This window comes from Lontra canadensis, unplaced genomic scaffold (genome assembly GCF_010015895.1).
Source record: "Lontra canadensis isolate GAN:19392208 unplaced genomic scaffold, GSC_riverotter_1.0 scaffold10, whole genome shotgun sequence".
Lineage (NCBI taxonomy): Eukaryota > Metazoa > Chordata > Mammalia > Carnivora > Mustelidae > Lontra > Lontra canadensis.
Genome location: NW_022631004.1, coordinates 11,182,051 through 11,196,720, shown reverse-complemented (window position 1 = coordinate 11,196,720; position 14,670 = coordinate 11,182,051). Strand labels below are relative to the sequence as shown.

At 40.0% G+C, this 14,670-nt stretch overlaps 1 protein-coding gene across 1 annotated transcript in view; it reads left to right on the top strand.

Annotated features, from left to right (window-relative positions):
- Positions 1 to 14,670, top strand: part of LOC116866505 (serine/arginine repetitive matrix protein 3-like) — a 95,694-nt gene that overhangs the window by 55,468 nt on the left and 25,556 nt on the right. The window lies entirely within an intron of this gene.

The following is a 14,670-nucleotide window of genomic DNA, read 5'->3' as shown; positions in this document are numbered from 1 at the left end:
TGATGCAAGACTCAATCCCAGAACCCTGGGATTATGACCTGAACCGAGGGCAGATGCTTAACCCACTGAGCCACTCAGGTGCCCAAACCAACTTACATTATTGAGACAAACTTCATTTTGTCATGATGCATTATCCTTTTTATATACTGTTGGATTCAATTTAATAACATTTTGTTTAGAATTCTTGCATTTAGGTTCAGGAGGGGTATAGATCTATAATTTTCTTTTCTTGCAAGGTCTTTGGTTTTGGTGACAGGATAAAACTGGCTTCCTAGAGTGAGTTGGAAAGTGTTCTCTTTTGTTCAATTTCCTGGAAAAGTGTGTGTAGAATAAGTATTATCAGTGAAGCTTGGAGTTTTCTTTTGCAGGGGAGGGAGTTAAATACAAATTCAATTTCTTCACTAGTTATAGGGCTGTTTGGATTGTCTATGCCTTTTTAAAAAAATCTGTGCCTTCTTAAATGTGCTTTGGTAGATTGTATCTTTTAAGGAATTTTAAGGAATTTGTCTACTCCTTGGACTTGTCAATTTATTGGTTTAACTTTGCTCATAATATTCTCTTATTATCCTTTTAATATCTCTAGAATCTGAAGTGATGTTACTCTTGTTCCTGATATGGGTAATATCTCTCCACCAGATATGCCTTGGTGTTCTCTTCTTCATGTTTCTTGTGCTTGGGATTTTTTTTTTTTTTAGTTAGATCTGTGGCTTTATAGTTTTCAGTAAATTTGGAAAGTTTTTAGTCATTATTTCTTCAAATACTTTTTCTGCCCCTCCCTTCTCAGGAACTCTGGTTATACCTGCATTAGGTCATTCGAAGTTGTCCCATAGGCACTGGTGCTGTTTATTTTCTTGTTATTCTTTGTTCTTTTTCATTTTAGATAGTTCCTATTGTTATATCTTCAAGTTCACTATTCTTTTCTTCTGTAATATCCAGTTGGTAATTAATCCTATTTTCATTTCAAACATTGTAGTTTTCATCTCTGGAAGTTCAACTTAAAAAAAATCTTGTCTCTAGTCCAATTTTTAAAATTATGGGATACAGTTAGAATAGCTATTTTAATGTGTTTGTTGATCCTAACATTTATGTCAGTCCTGGACTGGTTTTAATTGGTTAACTTTTCTCCTCATTGTGGGTCATATTTTGCACTTCTTTGCTAGTCTGGTAATTTTTGGTTGAATGCCAGGCAATGGAACATTAACCTTGTTGGGTGATGGATATTTTAAATTTTTCTTTAGGTATACTTGATCTTTTTTCTGGCATGCAGTGACATTAGTTTGTTTTGCAGGGGAGAGGTTTTGCTTTTAAGATTTATCAGACATGTCCAGAGCAGTGTTCTGTCCAGGGGTAATTACTCCTCACCTTTCAGGTGAGCCCTTTTCAGCCCATGAATTTTGAAATTTTCCAGCCTGGCTGGTGAGAACAGGCACTTTCCCAGTCTCATGTGACCCCCAGGCCATGTTGCCTCTCAGCTTGTCAGGTGGTTCTTTTTCCAGCCTTGGATGATTTCCTCATATGTATTCAGGCAGGTTTTTGGAGTTTTCTTTCTGTAGTGTTCTCTCTTCTATGGTTCTCTATAATGCTAACCATCTCGATCTATCTGAATTCTCAACTTCCATCTCCTCAACTCTGAGTCTGGGGCTCCACATGGGTTTGCCATCCCTGAACTTCAGCCCAGAATTTCTCTCAGATCAGTAAACTGTGGCAATTGTAGAGTTTACCTTTTTGTTTCCCATGTCTTAAGGATCATCTCCAGTGTTTTGAAAATCATTATTTCATGTATCTTGTTTATTGTTTGTTGTCATTTCCAAAAGGAAGTTAAGTTTGGTCCCTGTTTCTTCATTGTGGTTGAGAAGAGAAACCCAGTTTCATTGTGTTTTGTTACTTTGGAATAATAAAGCAAATATATACACTTCAGGGAGGCAACCTGCTATAACAAGGTACCTTTATTTTTTTTTTAAGACTTATTATTTATTTTAGAGAGTGAGCATGCGAGGTGGGGGGAGGAGCAGAAGGAGAATATCCAAGGAGACTCTGGTTGAGCATGGAGCCCAGTGAGAGCTGCATCTCACGAGCCATGAGCTCAGGACCTGAGCTGAACCAAGAGTTGGATGCTCAACTGACTGAGCCACCCAGTGCTCCTAACGCTGTACCTTTAAAACACAATGAGACTGGAATAGTGTTAGGGCAGGACTGCACAATGCCTCCCCAAAAGTGTATATATTTGCTTTATTATTCCAAAGTAGCAAAAGTGTACTGAAAATGGATATGTAAACGGTTGCAGTTATGCCTACTCACCTTTGCGTACTTAAGTATCCATCACACAGTACGTAACTGCTTAACAAGCAGTGGATCCTGAGCAAAGTAAAATGCACAAGAAATTGGAAGGACATGATATTTAGCTGTTGCCTGACTGACTTCTGGATTCTCTCTGTGTATGTATCCTTGATTTTTAGTCTTCTTTATATAGCCAGGCTTTCTCCATATATCAGGGACGTTTCCAAGCAGCTACCTTTTCACATCTTTTCAGCTATGTGGCCCTAGAGATAAGATCCCCTTCTCCTCTAGTTCCAAATGGAAAATTCTAAAGGCGCTAATCAGCCCAGACTGGATCATATGCCCACCCATGTGCCCAGGGAGAGCTGGTTACCGTGTTATTTTTTTTAACAAAACATTTATTCCATTAAAATATATGTCATTTATAAAAATCATGGAAATTTTAGACAGTGAATACAAGAATATAAGTGTTTTGCTATCCAAGAGAGCCAGTATTAACATTTTGCGAATAATTTCTCTTAGCAAATGGGGGGGAGGGGTCACAGAAATAGCATGTCGTTTAGCATGTTATTGTAGTTTCTGTTTGTGAATGCTTGGTTTCACTCTTTCTATGAAAGGTGAGATGGAATTGGAAACCAATTAGACCCTATAATTTGCCTGTAAATGTGATAAATTTTAGTTAAGCACTATGTTTTAGTTAAGCACTAGGAAAGAAAAAAAGGACTCTACTTCTTTGCCTCTAATGAGTACTGCCCCTTTAAGAAATTCAGAAACTATTTTGTTCCCATTGCCAGGCTTGACTCACCGGTGTTAAGAAACACCTGTATACCTTCAGGGTAGTCTCTTTTGAACACTTGTATAAATTAAAATATGCCTTTAGGGTTCCAAAGTTCTGTGTCAAAAGTTACATTAAAGGGGAACATCTTAGCAAATCAGCTCTGGTGGTTCTCAAATGGCATAGACCTTACAATACAGATTTTTAAAACAAACTCCCTATTTGTATGAACCATTCACCAAAGTTTACTGAATATGTACTTTGGGCATAACACTATACATACCATTTGGGAGATCATAAAGGAAGTAGACATCTGATTCCCATCCTTAAAAAGCCAACTACCCGTCTAGTTGGGTAGGCAGGTAAAATGGATTTATCAGCTTTATTGTGAGTATGCTCTTGGAGGCAGATGCCAGCATTTTAAAGCCGTAAATCCCAGTTTGACAAACATTCCGTTCAACAGACTTGTATTTTATTGCCTATCACAATGTCATTTACTGCACCTGTCACTGAGGGTTAAAATATGAATGGCACAGTGTCCCTCCCCAAGGAGCTGTGGCTAGAACATAAAGTGCCTTTTAAAAACAGACGAGATGGAAATCTCATCCAAATCCCTCTGAGTGGGGCTCTACAAAAATGAGTCCCCTTTTGTCCGACCAATTAGAAAAAGGTGCTGCTTGGGTTAGACTAATTAGAAAAATGTGCCCTTTCTCTTACAGCCATGGGCTGAGCAGAAGGGAGGCTGAAATTTGGATTCCATTGGTACCCCAGTGGCACAATCTACACAAGGAAGTTGCGGTTTATTCTCCTTCTTTGCCCCTTACATTTTCTAATAATAAGTTGTCCTACTTCTTTGAGATGGTAGGAAGGAGATACTCTTGTAGATGTGAAACCCTCCTGCCTCAAGTTGTTGCTCTGACTTCTTATTAACCTCTTGGATTTCCTTCAGATTCTCCAGGCCTGGTGCTATGTGTAGTATTTCAGTAGATAGAAGTATCTCTGGTTTTTTTCCACGTATTGTTAGATATGATGGCAGAAGATCTGAAAGACTTGTCATAAGCAGCCCTGGGCAGCTGGAGTAGTTTTTGCCAATACACACATTTTAGTGCTATGACTTAGAGGCAAAGACAAGAGGGTTAGAGTACCTTTGAGCAAATACACAATCCTCCAGTGACCCCTCTGGCAATACATCAGAGGTTCTGCAATATAGCTCAGGGCAACAAATTGAGACCAGCCAGAATTGATGGGGGAAGCCTGTGCTGTGCTCAACTTTTAAAAATACTTGCACTGCAGTGGATGACAACTGGCTTCTGCTAGAGTGCCCTTGATGACTCCAAACTGGGCCTGCTTGACAGTCAAGGTAGACTATCCTCAGGAGTGTTTTGGAGAGACCACTCTTGTTTACAAAACTTTCTTTTGAGTTGAGGTTATTTCAAGAATATAACCAGCATGTTCCCATAATTCACTCCAAATAAATGGAAGCTTAATGCTAAGAACCTTCAGCCTTTTTACAAGCATTGTTATAAATCACCCGGGATTTGTTGGGACTACCGATTTTACTAAAGTCTGTATCCTGAAAATAAATATTGTGTTGTAGTGTTACCATCCTTGGTTAAAAAAGTAATTGGATTTCTAGCCTTCCTTCAGGGCTAGTGTCCAACAGCTATTTGGAAAGCACGAGATTTCCCCCTCTTCCTTCTGTACTTGTTTATTCAACCTTCACTAAATAAATAATAAGCTCACCGAGTGAGTAAGATAATTTAGGATTCCAGGAAGAGAATTGGGTTGTCAGTTGTGGTGGTATTTGTAGCAGTGGGGAGATGGAGGTAACCTGAGATCTACTGCTGGGTGGAGAATTTTCTCCAAGAAGTATTGGGCAGGGGTGAGAGACAGTGACTTAAATGTACACATAGCAACATTGATGGACCCACATAATATTTCATGGGAAAAAACCATATCATAATGTAAAAATACATACAAAGAGGTAAAACACCACAAATGTTAAAACGGAGGCAGGAGAAGAAGGGAAATGCGGTATGTGCATGAGGATAAATAGCAAGAGTGGGACCTTGCCTAGACCAGAGATTAGCTGAAACTTCTATTCCCAAAGGTCAACCACAACATCATAACAAGATTCCTACTTTTCTCCTCTGGAGAGTTTCAGAAAATATGTTGGGGTTCCAGGGATCTGTATTTAACAAGCTTCCTCATTAAGTCTTCCGATCAGAAAAGTGTGAGAAACGTTTCTTCAAAGTCTAGAGCTATTAATGGAATACTTGATAACAGGCTCTTATGAAAGGTGAAAATGCTGTGGAGATTGGGGACACGGAAAAAGTAAGATCTGGTTGTTGCCCTTAATGAGCTAAGACCAACACACCCAGGAAAAAAATACAGAATGAGTAAGTAGAAAGAAGCTCATACTAATTGTGAGGGCAGTTTGGAGAAAGGAAGTAGATTCTGGTGTGCCCTAGAACATCGGGGGAAAGCCTCAATCAAGGGCTGGGAGGTCTCATGTTCTTTACAGGATAGATTGTATGAAAAGTTAGAAGAGGGAAATGTTGACATTCCAGGAAACAGAATGTTGAGCCAAGTTTCCGAAGTGGGAATTGGCACAGTGTGGGCAGTCTGGACTGAGACATTCAATGTGAAGGGTGCATTTGGGGTTGACATGAGAAATGCAGTGGAACAGAAAGGCAGAGGAAGATTTGGAAGGATTTTGAAACCCAGGGGAGGTTTAGACTGAGCTCAGATGAACAATACATAGAGGTCATGCAGAAGAAAGAAATTCAAGGAAGGAATTTGAGAAAGCATGGCCTGAGATAGGAAGAAAGCCCAAAGGAAGAGATTCTAAGAGGGCAGGTCAACTCATTGGAATAGCTGAAATAAGGAGGAGGTGGACTCAAAGGTCTCTATCAGGGTGGAGAGCATGAAGGTCACTGGGGACCTTGGTAAGAGCATTTGCGGTGAGCTAGTCAAGACAACCCAGCCTGGAGTGGGCGGAAATTAATGAGGCTTTGTGCTTAGCTGAATTCTGGGGAAATTTCCAGTGCAGAACCACTGTCCTCCATGGCACACTTTCTCCGAAGCATCACTGGTTTCAGAGTTCACCCTCAAAAAAAGAGAAGTGAATTGAGGTAGAGCTTCAGGGACTGGGGCTGGAGAGAGGCTGGCTTGCACAGAGAACACGTGATGACAGCGGCATGGCTGTGGTGATCCTGAGCCTAATGGCCACCAATGAGGTAGGAGGGTGGGCACGGCCACTAGGGAGGAAATGTCTTCAGTTTAAACCCTGAGACAAAAACTACCAGGTATGCTGTTAAAATCCATCCCATCCTTTCTTCCTGGACATACAACTAAACTACATCTCTCAGCATCTTTCAACGAGCTGTGACTATGCGGCAAAGCTCTTGTCTGTGTGAATGGGCACCCCCTGGGCAACTTTCACCCCATTTACTTAGGAGAAAACCCCTGGTCCAGGGTACCCACTTTAATGCCTTTTGTACTGCCTGAACTGGGAATGACTAGATTGACTTTGGAAGCCAGATGTTAAAGACGACAGAGCCAGTGTCAGCCTGGGTCTCTGAATAGTTGGGCAGAACAATGATGCCCACGAGCTCTAATGCTTCACCTTGAAATTGGTACAGAGAAGAGAAATAAACTTCTTTGTTCTTTAAGGCACGTTGTCAAATCTCTTGTCACAGCAGCTTAGCCTGTTCTTATAGAAAATTGGTACCCAGAGTATGGGGAGTGTTGTGCCACCAAAGACAAAAAACTTAAATTATGTTGCATTGGCTTCACAGGGAGGTTGTGAGGGGTCAGAACATAGATATTTCAGTTTGGAAAGCTGGTGACCTCTTTCATATCGTGACAAAACATTTTGTAGAATTTTGCCTGCAGTAACTTGGAAGGCAGTGTACCTCCCCTGAGCGAAACACTCTAGGTACAGGGGTGGTAAAGAGCCAGAAGAGGGATTTTCTATTGCCTGTTTCTCAGAGGTGGGTTGAGGCTATGAAGTTATTGAAACTTAAGTTTCAGGATCCCTCACTGGTAGGTTCCCCTTACAGGGACTCGGGAACAATGTATTCACATAGGCAAATGTTTTTGTAAATGTTTCAAAATGAAGATATTTTATCTGTAATCAGACCATTCTCTCTTTCTGTGCTAACTTCTTCTCTATCCCATGTCCCCTGTCTTTAGGTGATGATGGAATGGTTGCCTTTTAGGATCTGGTAAGGGGAAGTTGAGTTGATGATACTTTCATTTTGGGTGGAGTGAGACATATTTATATGGCTTGTTGTTACTTGCACGGATGGGCAGGTTATTACTATCCATCCCAGTGTAAGAATGGCTTCCAGGAATTTTATTACTGTTGGATGGGCCATTTCACTGAGAACCATGGCAGGAAGACTTGACATGACTTCACACTCAGCATCATTTGTATTAGATACTGGAGAAGAAACAAGTATGAAAGGAGTAAAACCAGGAGCTCGTCTGAAAAATTCTTCCAGTCGTCAAACATTTAAAGTTATAAATATAATCTAGCTAGGTTTGGTATGGAAAATGTAATACCCTTAAAATATGTGCATTCTTCTGTATATATATTTTATGTAATTTAAAAGTTTAAATATTTTAAGCAGGAGATTTGAGTCTAATCAACGCCTAATCAAAACCGAAGTTCCCTTCTGTTAGTGATGCACTTACCAATATAACTTACACAACTTAAAACATACCTTACAGTTTTTTTTTCTCTTTCATTTAGGATCCAATATCTTGACTATGAAAATACACTATTCAGGTCATCTGCAGCAGAAATCATAATGGTCTGACTATCCCAACTGCTGTTCCACCGGACCTCCTGTTGCATTCACTGGTCAATGAGTGAGCATGGCGGGGGTACTCAGGCTATGAGGCAGGCCCATTCTGGGAAAGCAGGACTCCTCCAATGGGTCACAGTGGCTTGAGGACTCCCTATCAGCCTGGAAAAACCTTCATTGGAAGTGCATGGCGACCTAAGACTCCTTCCCTTCTCTTCTGTCCCTTCAACTACTTTCTTTTCTTCTTCTGTCCCCTATCCTCCTTTCCCTTCCTTTCCCCTCATCTCCATCCTACCCTCTTTCCTTCCATAGATATCCATCCTACAACATGGCCCGAAGTCTCTCCTTGCCTTCTCTTGCTTCCTTTCCCAATAAAACTCGTGTATATCTGGCATTATCTTAGCATTTGCTTATCAGTGAACTTGAACTAAGGAAACTGACCGCAACAGAGTCCCAAAGAACAGGCAGTAAGATGGAGGTTTCAGACTGGTTTACTTACTGCCCAGCGGGCAAAGAGGACATCATCCTGAATGATAGGTGGGGCACCTTGGCCCAAGGTGGCAGCTCAGTTGTTAAAGATTTTAGTGGTGATGACCTGAGAAAATGTTCCAGGGGAGGGAAACAAACTTGCAACTCTTCTGACAGGTGTGGAATCCAGTAGAACACAGCATATGACCAAGAAGCCCTCTTCACAGTGAGAGAGGTGGGAGAGTGGCTCAAAGCCATGGGATCCACTATTCTCTGCATACCATCATCTAGAAGCAGCCAGCCTCATGGAATACAGGAATAATGTTGTAAAGGTACAACTTCAATGCCAGTTCTGAGACAATAAGATCAGGCACCATGCTCTGGGATACAACATGTGCATTTAATCAGAAAGCAATGCTGTGTCCCCACTGGGAAGAAGATATGGACCTAGAAACCATGGGGTAGAAGAATAATTGCTCCACTTATCACTATTCCCAATGACCCACTAGGGATTTTGTCTTTCTCATCCCTACAACTCTGGGTTCTGCAAGGTTAGAGGTCCCAAATGGGCCTACTGCTGGGGCCCCACTTTGGCAGGAGACACAGCAAGTGTTCTATTGAACAAGAAACTTCCTCCAGTGCACGTTGGATTCCTTGTGACCTAGGATTGGCAGGGGTTAAGTCAACACCACGGCAGGGGTAATTGACCCTAGTCAGGAGGAGGAAGAAGGCTGCTCTTGGACCATAGGGTTACGAAAGGTTCCCATGTGGGAATCCGGGTGTTGTGCCTCCTGACATTACCGTACCCTTCAGTAAAGGTAACAGTGATCAGATACAAGCAGTAATCCTAGTCTGGGAAGGTATGATTGCCAGGAGCTCAGACTCCTCAGGAAGACAGATGGGGATGACACCATCAGGTAAGCCACAAAGGTCTGCTGGGTTGAAAGTGGGGAGTGAGGGAACTGGGAAGGGAAGAGCAGAGGAGGGCAGGGACGAGCCCAGTGGTAGCCTCATGTCACCCTGAGTCATTGGAGGCTGTCGTTCCTCCTACTAACCTCTCACTTCTGCGTTTGCCCCAGAAAGAAAGGTCTGGAGATAGTAAACAATATTATAATGGTGATATAGTAAGCAATTATTTCATTATGGTGATATAGTAAACAATAATTGTATTCACTATTGATCAATGAGAAGGTTGTTCTGGTGGTTTTTTTTTTTTTAATCAAGATCCCCCCCAAATTTACAGACAAATAGAACACACAATGAAAAAAAGGGGTGCTTTCTCAAGCAGGTATTTGAAAAATTTTGGAAGGGGTAAAACTGTCTTGAGAGCCTGGCTTACTCTAAGGTTGGATGTTACTTATTTTGTTTTGTTTGCAAACTTTTTTCAATGAAGTGGATGAACTTACAGCAGACGTATTTTCTGACTGAATGTCATATTCAGAACCCCCTCAAAAGCCATTTGGGTCCCACAGAGCAAAAGCAACCAATAATTGCTGAATTATACACAAATCTAATAAAGATGCACTGGACAGATGAGTAGAATCAGGAGGATATCCAGTTTGTTTGTTTTGTTTTGTTTTGTTTTAAAGTAAAAAGAATAGTCATGGTTATTTAATTTTAAAGGAAAGAAATTTGTCTTTCAAAGATCACAATATAATATGGTACACTTCAAACAATGGAAATTTCATGGACAATATCAAACCAATTGCTGAATCTGACCTCTTTTTTTCCCTACAGGTACATAGAAATATGTCAAAATAAGAAACTCAATGTGACTTATTTATCCAAAACAGTTCATGAAAAATTAATAAAAATAATAGGAAAATAATCATACCATGAAACAGTATGTTTAACCAGACTGCGGATACTATTCTGTTCCTGTCCGAGCTGCACCAGATATAACAAGTACTAATCAGATGGTAATTATTCTGTGACATAGGAAATCCCAAGAGCTATTTTAAAAAATTTTTTCCAACCAAAAATCATCTTTCATCTTTCTGTTACTTGATTCAGCAAAGTGAAGCTCTGGTTGGTTATAAGCTGTCAGTGAATAACAGCTGTGGTCAATCTTGGGACAACGCTCCTGTGTGATCGTGAGGACAAAGGAGTGCAAGCATGACTGAAAACAGGAATGAGTTTGCCCATGTGCTATGTAAGGGCCACTCCTTCCAGCTTATCTGAGTTTTGCAAAGTTATGTGTCTTTCCAGCTTGCCCATGGATGGATTGTTTTAAGTACGTAAACTGTTGCAGGCTGCTCTGTGGGCCCCCAAAATTCACGTGCTGAAACCCTAACCCCCAGGACCTCAAAATGGGACTTTGGAGTCCCATTTAGAGATTGGGCCTGTAAGGAGGTGATGAAGTCAAAATGAGGCTGTTAGTTAGGATGGGCCTTAATCCAACCTGGCTGGTGTCCTACAAGAAGAGATTAGCATGTGAAGAGAGATCGGAGGGCATGCACAGGTGGGAGATCATGAGAGGACACAGAGAGAAGGCAGCCATCTGCAAGCCCAAGAGGCAGGCCTTGGAAGAAACCAACATGCCAACGCCCTGCTGTTGGACTCCAGAATGGTGAGGAAACAAATGTCTGTTGCTTAAGCTACCTGGTCTGTGGTATTTTGTAATGGCAGCCCTAGCAAACTAACACATGGTCTAAAGTGGATTTTTCTTTGAAGAAACTAAATGTAGCCAGAGGTTCTGCCTTGTATAAATCTGTTCAGGTCTTGCATTTTAAGGATAATCCGTGTTTTCAAAAATTTGAAAGAAGGACCCAAATCCAAATCCATTTTCATTCCTGAAAAATGTTTCTTCAAAAAACAGATACAGCAAATTATGCCATTTTGTTTTATTTATTTATTTTTTTAAATAGCCTTTTTTTTTTAAAGCTTTTATTTATTTATTTGAGAGAGAGAGAGAAACAGCAAGAGAGGGAATACAAGCAGGGAGAGTGGGCAGAGGGAGAAGCAGGCTTCCTGCGGAACAGGGAGCCTGACACAGGGCTCAATCCCAGGACCTTGGGATCATGACCTGAGCCGAAGGCAGCAGCTTAATGACTGAGCCACCCAGGCTCGCCAAATTATGCCATTTTAATTGCAATTTGTACAGATGTTTGGAACATTAATGAAGCCCATTCTGAACATATATAAAAGGGTATTTTCTTTTGTCATCTTTAACTTTATATATTCAACAGCAGAAGGAAAACTCAATTAAAATTACTAGAATGTGAATGTGATAACAATGATTGATGAAATCAATAGGAATTATTTTGATGTAAAGCAAATTATAAGAACAACAACAAAAAAAACCCAAAAACCCCTTTCAGGTCCTACCAAAAACCTTAAGTCATTAAGAAAAATAAATCCATTTCAAACAGAAATAATGAATATTTTCTTTGTTTAGTGGCACTTTTAATGGAGAGAGTGATGCATTCAAATACATAAGAAAAATATAAATCCTTGCTGATTAAACAAAATTTTGATTTCATCCAAGATTACATAAATTTATAATTTCTGTTAAACAAGTATATCAGTCTTCCGCTGCAAACTATTGAGTGTTGTCAGTTCAAAGACCATTTAAAATTAGTCCTGCACTAGAAAATCTAAAATGTTCTGAAATCTTAGAACCCATACATAAAAGAAACTGGACTGAGGTTTTTTCCAAGTTAGGCAATAATTGTAAAACTGTGAGACAGCATCAATAATGAAAAAAAATCCACACAAATTTAGAAATTAAAAATAGACTACTAACTCATGATTCAAAAAAAAAAAAGTCACATTTTAAAACACTGAGAAATTGGGGTACCTGGATGGCTCAGTCAGGCAACTGACTCTTGATTTCGGCTCAGGTCATGATCTCAGGGTTGTGATTTGAGCCCCAAATCTGGCTCTGTGCTGGGCATGGAGCCTGCTTAAGATCCTCTCTCTCCCTCCCCCTCTACCCCTCTCTACCCTCCATGTACATGCCCTCCCATGAAATAAACAAAAACAGTGAGAAATGAAACCTGAATATACCTAGACTTGTGGAATGAGGTGTAAATGGCACATTGAAAGAGTATTGTAGAAAAGAATAGGGACTGTTTGGGTGATGGACATTGGGGAGGGGTATGTGCTATGGTGAGTGCTGTGAAATGTGTAAGACTGATGAATCACAGACCTGTACCCCTGGGGCAAATAATACATTATATGTTAATAAAAATAATTAAAAAAAAAGAATAGGGATTGAAAATTAATGTGTTAAATATCCAACTAAGAAGTTAGAAACAAAAGTGTAATCCTGTAGGAAAGAGAATAAAGTTCGAAGCAAAACTTAATGAATTAGAAAGCCAATTACAAAAGAGAAAAGCAATAAAACCAAAGTAGGTTCTTGAAAATACTTATCGAAAAGTCAACCTCTTTCTTGTAAGATTGATCAAGGAAGAGAGAGGGAGTGCAAGGGATCAATCCTAGAACTGAAAAGGGAGGTAAAACCTCTATCGTGTCTGTGGTTTTAATATTGAAAGTATTATGGACAACGTAAACTTGAAAATAAAGACAGAATGCACAAATTTTAGGAAGATCTATCCCAAAACGAACTCAAAAGAAATATGTATCGATTGTATATATGTAATGGGCAAATTTTACCAACCATTATGAAATGAATAATTCCAGCCTCATATAAACTTTCATAAAAATGTAAAAAGAGGAAAAACTCAGGAATGCATTTTCTGAGGCATTTTAACTCTGATTCTAAAACTAGAAAAGAATGGTACAGAAAAGGAAATTTAGGCCAATTTGATTTAAGAGCTTAATGCAAAAATGTTCAATAAAATATTAGCAAATGGATCTAGCATGTACAGAAAAACAAATTACACCATAGCTAAATCGTGTTTATCCCAAGAATTTAAGAGTGGTTTAATATTAGAAAATCTGTATATGTCAGTTATCACATAAATATATTAAAGGAGAAAAATCATGGGATCATTGCAACAGATGCAGAATTAAAACGATATAAATATAGCAACCAGTTTTAATTAAAAAAAAAAAGAAACCTGTCAAATTGAAAAAAATCCCTACCAAATTAGAAACAGAAGAGAATTTTCTCGTCCTGATGAAGAATAACTACCAACCAGTTATATAAACTATCATTTTTGATGGGGAACATCGAAAATTCTCCCTTTTAAATCAGGAACCATACCAAAAGGTCTGCTGCTATTGAACATTGCGTGAGAGGCCCTACGCCTGCGCAGTAAGTCTAGGGAACAAGATAAGAGATACAAGGGATGCAGAGGAGGTGGGAAAAACAGCCATTTCCCACAGATGAAACATACATTAAAAACCCAAATGATACTACACACAAGTTATCGCAGTTTGTTAGGGTGGTTGGCCAAAAGATCAATACACAAAAATCAGTTGCTTTTATATGGATAAGCCACAGAGAGCAAAGAGACTCCACAATTTTCACTTGTAATAGCAGCAACAGCAACAAAATACTTAGGAACAAATCTTACCAAAAAATGTGCAAGACCCTTATGGATAAACAACAAAAACTATGTTGAAAGGCATTAAAGTACTGAATAAATAAGAAAGATCTTCTATTCATAAATATATCAGTAGTCCCCAAGCTGATAGTTCTAAAGCAGCACAGTTTGAATCCCTACATTGCTTTTGGTGGAACTTGACAAAATGATTCTAAATGTGTATGTTCTGGGAATCACTGGTACTCCTGATGAAGAGAAATAAGGTGGGTGTCCTTGCTTGTCAGAAATTAAAATAATTTGAAACTCTAAGAGTTAAGACAGTATTGTCTTGGTGCAAGGACAGACAAGTTGGCAAGTAGATAGGGTAGAGGGTTCAGAAGGAAGAAGACTTATGTGTTGTATGGCAGAGGCTGGCCGCAGTTCTGCGGGGAAAGGATGAGGTCCCCAGTAGACGTGTCAGCAGAGCGGGCCATCTTCCACTGGATTGGTCTGCCAGGCCAGCTATAAAAAAAAATACCACAAACTAGGTGGCTTAAGCAACAGAGAGTTCCCTTCCTTATAGTTCTGGAAGTTCAAGATCAAGGTGTTGGCAGAGTGGGTTTCTATTTTGTTTTAAAAGATTATTTATTTGTTTATTTATTTATTTGAGAGAGCAAGAACAAGCGGGGAGGAGCAGAGGGAGAGTGAGAAGCAGACTCCCCACTGAGCAGGGAGCCTGATGTGGGGCTCGATCCCAGGACCCTGAGATCCTGACCTGAGTCGAAGGCAGACGCTTAACCAACTGAGCCATCTAGGGGCTCCGGCACAGTGGGTTTCTGATAAGACCACCCTCCTTGGCTTGCAGATGGTGCCTTCTCCCTGGGTTCTCATATGGCCCTTCTTC